Source organism: Onychomys torridus, chromosome 7, assembly GCF_903995425.1.
Source record: "Onychomys torridus chromosome 7, mOncTor1.1, whole genome shotgun sequence".
NCBI lineage: Eukaryota > Metazoa > Chordata > Mammalia > Rodentia > Cricetidae > Onychomys > Onychomys torridus.
The window spans coordinates 103,287,399-103,295,644 of NC_050449.1; positions in this window are offsets into that span (position 1 = coordinate 103,287,399).

An 8,246-nucleotide genomic window follows, 5' to 3' on the forward strand; every position below is an offset into this window, starting at 1 on the left:
GTCACCATCCTTGGTCACACTGCCTCTGAGTTGCGCTCTGCCTGGCAGGGATGAAGGTGCATGAATTCCAGTCAGAAGGCAAACTGGCCTGCCAGGTGAATGACAAACTGGCCTGTGAAAGGGCTTCCTCAGTAGTGGAGCAAGAGCTAGACCTGACTATAGTTGTTCAGGACTCTCAGACCTTGACATACCAGAGTTAGCTTGGTGATTACTGAAAGAGGGAGAGAGAGAGAGAGAGAGAGAGAGAGAGAGAGAGAGAGAGAGAGAGAAGAGAAGGACCTTAAGTGTCTTCCTGTAACTGTTCTCTCTGTATAATATCTTTGATCTTGGGAAATTACATTTCTCATTGAATGTAATTTGCAACCATGTTCAAAGATAAAGTGAAATTTGAAAATAATTAAGAAAATATATGAGCAGATTTCCTTATTTCTCTTCAAGAATTTCCCTTTATAAGTAAAACTAAGGGGGTGTCTGAAGTGTCCTGTCCTGTTCAGGCCTAATATCAAGAAGACGGTTGATAACATTGAACTCCAGTGTCCTGTGCTTTGGCCCTGAGCAAACATGGCGCATTTGTAGCATTTAACACTGTTTAACACCCTTGTTTTCCTCTAAGAAAAGCAAATATTGTCTCTGCACTCTTGGTTTTCCATGTGTTGAGGACATTTTACTCTCAGCCAGCAGGAAATACAACCAGATCCTGGCCGAGGGTCCTTCTTCTTCTCATTCTGTCTTGACTACTTTTCAGCCTCCCTCACGATTGACCATTTGTATGTTCTCTTTTGTGAACTGTCTTCCCAAGTCTTTTGTCATTTTTAATTCAGATACTTTATATTGCTGGCTTTTAAACTAGTCTTCATGTATTCTGATAAGCATATTAAAGTTATGACTTGATTTGCTTTTAACTGAAGGTTGTGCAGAATTTTCTTCTTTCTCCCCCTAGAAAAAAGGTTTCTAGTTTTAGCATTGACGTGTATATATATGATCAACAAATTAATTTTTTTGTTCATGGCATAGGATAGAAATCAAAGTATGTATTTCTGTGCCTTTTGTGTTTGTTAAATTGTTACAATATGATTTGTTGAGATTCATTTTTTTCCAACATCAAGTAATACCACCAACTGACAGTGTATTTAGCAGCTGTTTCTTGACTCCATTCAGCTCTGTGTCCTCCTACATAGTCTGAAATAAAGTGCCAATCAGTCCTAGTACCATGCTCTCTGGTCTTGAAATGTGGCAGTGTTGTGCCTGCAAACTCATTCACATGTTTTCAAGCCCCAGTCTTCCTGGAATTGATATGTTGATTCTAAAATGTATATGGAGGGCTCTGGTGATAACTCAGTCGGTTTGTAAAGTACTTGCTGCACATGTGAACATGAGGACCTGAGTTCAGTCCCCAGCCAGGCGTGGTGGTATGCTGGAGAGCCAGAGACCAGCAGACCTCTGGGACTACTTAATCCAGGCCAGCCTAACAGGCAAACTTCAGATCCACCGAGAGGCTCAAAAATACAAAGGGGTCAGCTTCTCAGGAATAGTTCCCAAGGATTTACCTCTGCCTCCATGTGCATGTTCACACTTGTGCACATGTACCTGCACACACCCAAACACACACACACACACACACACACACACACACACACACACACACATCTACTCATACAAACAAAAATGAAGTGTATATGGAGGGCCTAGAGAGATGGCTCCTAGGTTAAGTGCTCAGTGCTCTTGCAGAAGGCCTGAGTTTGGTTCCTAGCACCCATGTTCAGCTGCTCAGAACCATCTGTAACGCTAGTTCCAGAGTATCTGGCCTCTAAGGACACCTGTGCACATGTCTGCATACACACTCACAAGTAAAAATAAAATAAATCTTTAAAAAATGAATATGGAAAAATCCAAGGACGCAGAATGACCAATACAAACAATATAGGTTTCAAGACTTTAACATGAGACACTGGTCAGTAGAGGGCTGTATTGGCATTGGGGCCGAAATAATATCAGTGGAGCAGAACAAGCAGTTTAGAAATAGGCCCACACCTACATAGCCAGATGATTTTAATAAAAGTATTAATGTAACCCAGTGGGGGAAAAGATAGTCTTTTTATTTAGTAAATGGTGCTGAGGGCCTAGGAGTGTACCTTAGAATGGTGGAGCTCTTGTCTAGTGTGCATGAGGACCTTGGTTCAATACCTAGCATCACAAAAAAATAAAGTGTTAGAAAAATGGTCTTTTGTGCCTGGCGATGGTGGCATATGCCTTTAATCCTAGCACTGTAGATGTAACCATCTTGTTAAATAAGAAACACAGAGCCAATTGCAGAGTTAAAAGCCAAGAGGTCAGAGCAATAGCTGAGAGCTGAAAACCTTACCCTTCACTGCTGCTCTGTCTTTCCTCTCTGCCAGAGAGCTACTTCCTGTGTCCTATCTTTATATATAGACTTTCTGTTCTGCCTTCTCATTGGTTGTAAACCCAGCCACATGACCTCCTCGTCACTGCCTGTCTGTACAGACCTCCAGGTCTTCTATGGTTGGTATTGAGATTAAAGGCATGTGTTGCCATGCGGGCTGTATCCTTGAACACACAGAGATCCTGCCTAGCTCTGCCTCCCAAGTACTGGGATTAAAGGCATGCACCACCACTACCCAGCTTCTGCTATGGCTTGCTCTGACCTCAAGGCAACTTTATTAATATACAAATAAAATCGTATTTCAGTACAAATAAAATATCACTATATTTCCCCTTTTCTATTTTAATAAAAAGGAAAAAAGTTATAACTAATATAAGAAAACTACATACAAAAGTTCAATAACTATATACCATATATACAAGCAATAAATACCTAAACAAGGTCTAGTCCAGTTGCATTTGACAAATTCAGAGAAAATAATTCCATTATTTATTCTATTTTGGTAAGTCCAAAATGTACCTGATTCACTTTCTATCCTAATTTATATTACTAATGGAACTGTCTTATAACGTCTTTCAAATTTATACACTTACACCTCTAGTGAGTTTCTTTTCTGAAATTCTTAACAAGGAAAACTATAACTAACTGATCTTCAACTCCCTCAGAGACCCAAGAAGGAAATAATACTACCTAATAAAAAATAAAAACAGGAAGTACAGGGGCTGGAGAGATGGCTCAGAGGTTAAGAACATGGACTGCTCTTCCCGAGGTCCTGAGTTCAATTCCCAGCAACCACATGGTGGCTTGCAACCATCTGTAATGAGATCTGGTGTCCTCTTCTGGCCTGCAGTCATACATGCTGTATACATAATAAATAAAAGTCTTAAAAAAAAAAAACAAACCAAAAAACCAGGAAGTGCATGCAAGCAGCTTCCAAAACAAAGTGAGTTGACAGAAACAGCCAGCTGCCTGGACAGTCACCTGAGGTTTCTCCACAGTGTTGGGGCATCATCTTCAGCCTATAGGCTTAGCGTATCTGACAGACTCATTTGTGACCTAGGATGTACACATGGTCAACAGTTCGACCTCAGAGAGCAGTCCATATGCCAGAAACACCTGAATTCCATTAGTGTCATGTCATGATTCAGGATTTTAAATTCTGGAAATTATTGGTGTTTTTTCAATTCAGCTGTCTATTCTTCTTGGCAGTATGTGTGTGTGTGTGACTTCATCTTGGCATCCCATTCTTCTCCACATCCCTCTATTAAATGCCAGTCTACTATTGAGAGGGGTGAGCTTAGTTATTCTTCAAGAATAACTGTTTCATCTGCTGTTCCACTGCACATCAGAAGCCATCGGCCCACTGCCTGTTCAGCTGCCTTCAAAGAAAAGGGCATGGTACCTTTTACAGATTGCAAAGGCCACTCACTTCAGGGATGGTGCCATATTGTCCTGGCTTCAGAAGATGCCTTTTGTTAAAGCCACAACCACACTTGTTTTGGCAAGAATTGGTAGTCCTTTGTTTCATGTCCTGGAACTCACTCTGTAGCCCAGGCTGGCCTGGAACTCTTGATCCTCCTGCCTTTGCCTCCTTCAGCAAATCCTACCAGCGTGCACCACCACAACCAGCTTCTGCTATGGCTTGCTCTGACCCCAAGGCAATTTTATTAATATACAAATAAAATCACATTTCAGTACAAAGAGAATATCATTATATAGTACTTGGGAGGCAGAGACAGATGGATCTCTGTTAATTCCAGGCCAGCCTAGTCCACAGAGTGAGTTCCAGGACAGCCAGGGATATACAGAATAGCCCTGTCTCAAAAAACAAACAAAACAAAAAGAAAAGAAGAAAGAAAGAAAGATAGAAAGAGAAAATTAATTTTGCTCTTCACTTGGCAATGTATATAGCTATTTCATTCTATTAATTAAAAATAAATTATAGAACTCAATATAAACCACGAATCTATAAGAATCTAGAAAAGGGCTAGAAGAAAAAAAATCTGTGGTTCTTGGGTAAACAAAGACCTTTTATACAGGGCATAAAAAGTATGGGCACTGGCTGGCAAGATGGCTCTGTGGGTAAAGGTACCTGTTACCAAGCCTGATGGCCTGAGTTTCCTGCCTGGGATTCATACTGCTGCCTAGAGGACCAGCCTCCAGCAGTGCATGGAGCCGGTGAACTCAGACTTTTCTATCTGAGGGGGTTAGGGGAAAAGACACACACACTCTCAATGGCTTCCTTCTGACCTTTTCTTTACTCTTTGTATTTTTTCCCTCTACATCTTTCCTGGTGATTTCCTTCTCTCATTCTTGATGTTTCCCTTCTAACTTTCTTATGTTTTGCCCTACAGCTTATATACCCCAGCAAAATCTTTCAATCAATATAAAAACTACAATGTGGCTACATTTTATTTTTCAAGTGAAGTATTACAGTGAATACAAGTAAAAAACAGTATGTTTTCCGTATCCCTTACACGAATAAACATTTTTTAAAGATTTATTTATTTATTATGTATACAACATTCTGCCTTCATGTATTCCTGCAGGCTAGAAGAGGGCACCAGATCTCATTATAGATGGCTGTGAGCTACCATGTGGTTGCTGGGAATTGAACTCAGGACCTCTGGAAAAACAGCCAGTGCTCTTAACCTCTGAGCCACCTCTCCAGCCCCATGAATAAACATTTTACGTGATACAGGTGAAAAACAAGTTGTCCCAAGAACCCATATACATTCATGTCCAAGCAACTTGCTGTAGATTAACAGAGTGTGAGCAAACAAGATTTTTTTTTTTATCAGCCAGTTCTTTTGCTGGTAGGCTGCATTTTGTGGTTACAAAGAAGGGACCAATCATTTTATTATTTAATTCAAAAGGTAATCTTATAAGAAATCTTAGAGGAATCACAAATATAAACTTTTATATATGAAAAACATTAAGTCAGCTCTATTTTAAATCCTTAGGGTGTATACTCTCTTATCAACAGTTTTTTATATCAGGAAGCTGAGGTTAGAAATGGGCACAAGAAATTAATTATCACCTTTGGTCACCAACACATCCAACAAGAAAGGTACTTCAGCTAATAATAATTGGGCCGCTTTGTTCTTGTTCCCTGACCTAAGAGTCCCACACTCAGCTATGTGCCTTTCGAAAACTTTAGATTGTCTTCTCAGGATTTCACCTCAAAGCTATTTGACTAAAACACCTTGGGTTATTTTCAAAGCTTTGTTTCAGCTATTATGCACCCTGAAGCCTGTGAACACATGTCCTAACACTAAGGTTAAAAGAATTTAAGCTAGCTGGGTTATTGTGACTCAACTGTTTTTCTTAATCATTAACCTAAGCCACAGTCTATACGTCTCCTCAGTAGAAACTCATGTGCTCTAGCTGTGTGACACTTCCTTGTTTTATTTTTATCCTCTGCAGCTTCTGCTTTATCAGAGGCAGGGGCAACATTTTGTCCTACCTTTACCTAAGTTAATTTTTCCACCAAACTAACCTCTATCATAATCCCTTACTATATTTTTTTAAAAACCTCAATCATAAAAATCCTATTTAAACAAACGCTATTATTGTATAAAATCATTGCTTCAGTTAAACAGAACAGCTTAGGAGGAAATCATCTTCATAATAATCCACAGGTTAAAATGCCCAAGAGAACAGGTTATTTCCAAGAGATGATCACACTGCATTAAGGACAGTGGGGATCTATCTCCACCCACCCATTCACACCATGCCAGATACCAGAGAAAATTGGCAGTGGCAAACAGGCAAAGACACAGCAGGAGCAAAAACCATTCTGGGGCTGAGGCTCTTGGGCTCTGCCTATCTGGGACTCACCCATCAGGGTTTTGTTTCCTGGTGGATTCGATCCCCTGAAGTCAGTTGCCATCTGCTGCTCCTCTGACATGCCGCTGGCAGACCCACTTGGTAGAAGGAGAGAAGTAACACCTGCAAGTTGACCTTTGACCTTTGATAAGAGTGAGTGTGTGGGCACACACTAAAAATTTTAAAGTGTGCACAGTACAAGATAAAACAGACACACTGAATTTGATCAAAATTAAGATGGGCTCCTGTAGCAGAAATCTTAAAGGTTCTTATTAATAAAATCAAACTTGAGCCAGGTATTGGGGTGAACACTGGCAGATCAGAGGGACAGAACAAGCCACAGACACCTCACCTCACCAGTTCCTCAGCTGATCCTGTTTCCTCAGACTGGAAGCTTCTTAATCCTCATCCCAATGACTCTCAGCTGAACTGCTGCTCAAAGAAAGCCTGAATGCTTACCCAGCCAAATGCTTCTAGTTTCTGGTCTCCACGCCTTATATATCTTTCTGGTTTTGCCATCACTCCCTGGGATTAAAGGCGTGTGTCACCAAGCCTGGCAGTTTCTAATGTGGCCTTGAACTCAGAGATCCAGAGGGATTTCTGCCTCTGGAATGCTAAGATTAAAGGTGTGAGTGCCACCATTTTCTGGCCTCTATGTCTGTCTAGTGGCTGTTCCGTTCTCTGACCCCAGATAAATTTATTAGGGTGCACAATATTTTGGGGAACACAATGCCACCATAGGCTCCTCTTTGAAACCCATTTTTGAGAAAATGAAAGCCAATAAACCACAGATGGGAATAAAATGGCAGCAGTGACGACTGAATGACGTTTATGCGTCTTGTTATTGAAGGCCTAGGACAGAGGCTGAGGAGATGTCAACAGCCCAGGCTCTGCTATCTCTTGTGAGAGTCCAACCAGAGATGTGGGTGATAATGAAATAAGAAACAGTTCAGTGTGGTCACTCCAGCAACAGGGAGAGTACCATTGCAGTCTTGCCTTTAGGGGCTAGTTAAAGTTTCGAGATGATTTAGAGGAAGGAACAAAGTAACAATGGACTAGACAATGTAGATGAATTTCTAAGCGGTATTACTAAATAAAAAACATGGAGCCAGAAATGGGGTGAAAATCTGACAGAGATCAGAGGAATTGGAAGAGCCACCAACTAACCTTACCTCATCACTCCACAGCTTCCAAAGTGCAAGGTGCTTCCTGTCTACCCACGCCTTTATTGCTTTGCTGTTCTGTCCTCTCATTGGCTCTTAGCCTCTATATCCAGAATGTCTTAAGCTTACGGCCAGCCTTAATGTGTGTGTGTGTGTGTGTGTGTGTGTGTGTGTGTGTGTGTGTGTATGTATGTATGTATATGTATGTGTATATATGTGTATGTGTGTATATATGTCTACATATGTGCTTTGGTGTTTTCCATGGGTGTTCGGTCCCCTGGAACTGGAGTTACAGACAGTTGTGAGCTGCCAAATGGGTCCCAGGAATTGAACCCTGGTCCTCTGGAAGAGCAGTCAGTGCTCCTAACTGCTCAGTCATCTCTCCAGCTCCAGCCTGAACTTTTTAGTGAGATGCTGTTTTTAAAAAAGAAAATGGGGCTGGAGAGATGACTCAGAGGTTAAGAGCACTGACTGCTCTTCCAGAGGTCCTGAGTTCAATTCCCAGCAACCACATGGTGGCTCTCAACCATCTGTAATGAGATCTGGTGCCCTCTTCTGGCTTGCAGTCATACATGCCGTATACATAATAAATAAATAAATCTTAGCATAGTGGCACACCCTTAATCTCAGCACTTGGAATACAGAGACTTGTGGATCTTTGTGAGTTCAAGGCCAGCCTGGTCTAAAGAGTGAGTTCCAGGCCAGCCAGGGTTACATAAAGATTCCTGTCTCAACAATCCCCCTACCCCCAGCCTCTAAACAAAGAAAAAAGAAAAAGAAAAAGAAGAAAAAAAGAATGGACTGGAGAGATGGCTCAGCCATTAAGAGCATTGACTGCTCTTCCAGAGGACCCA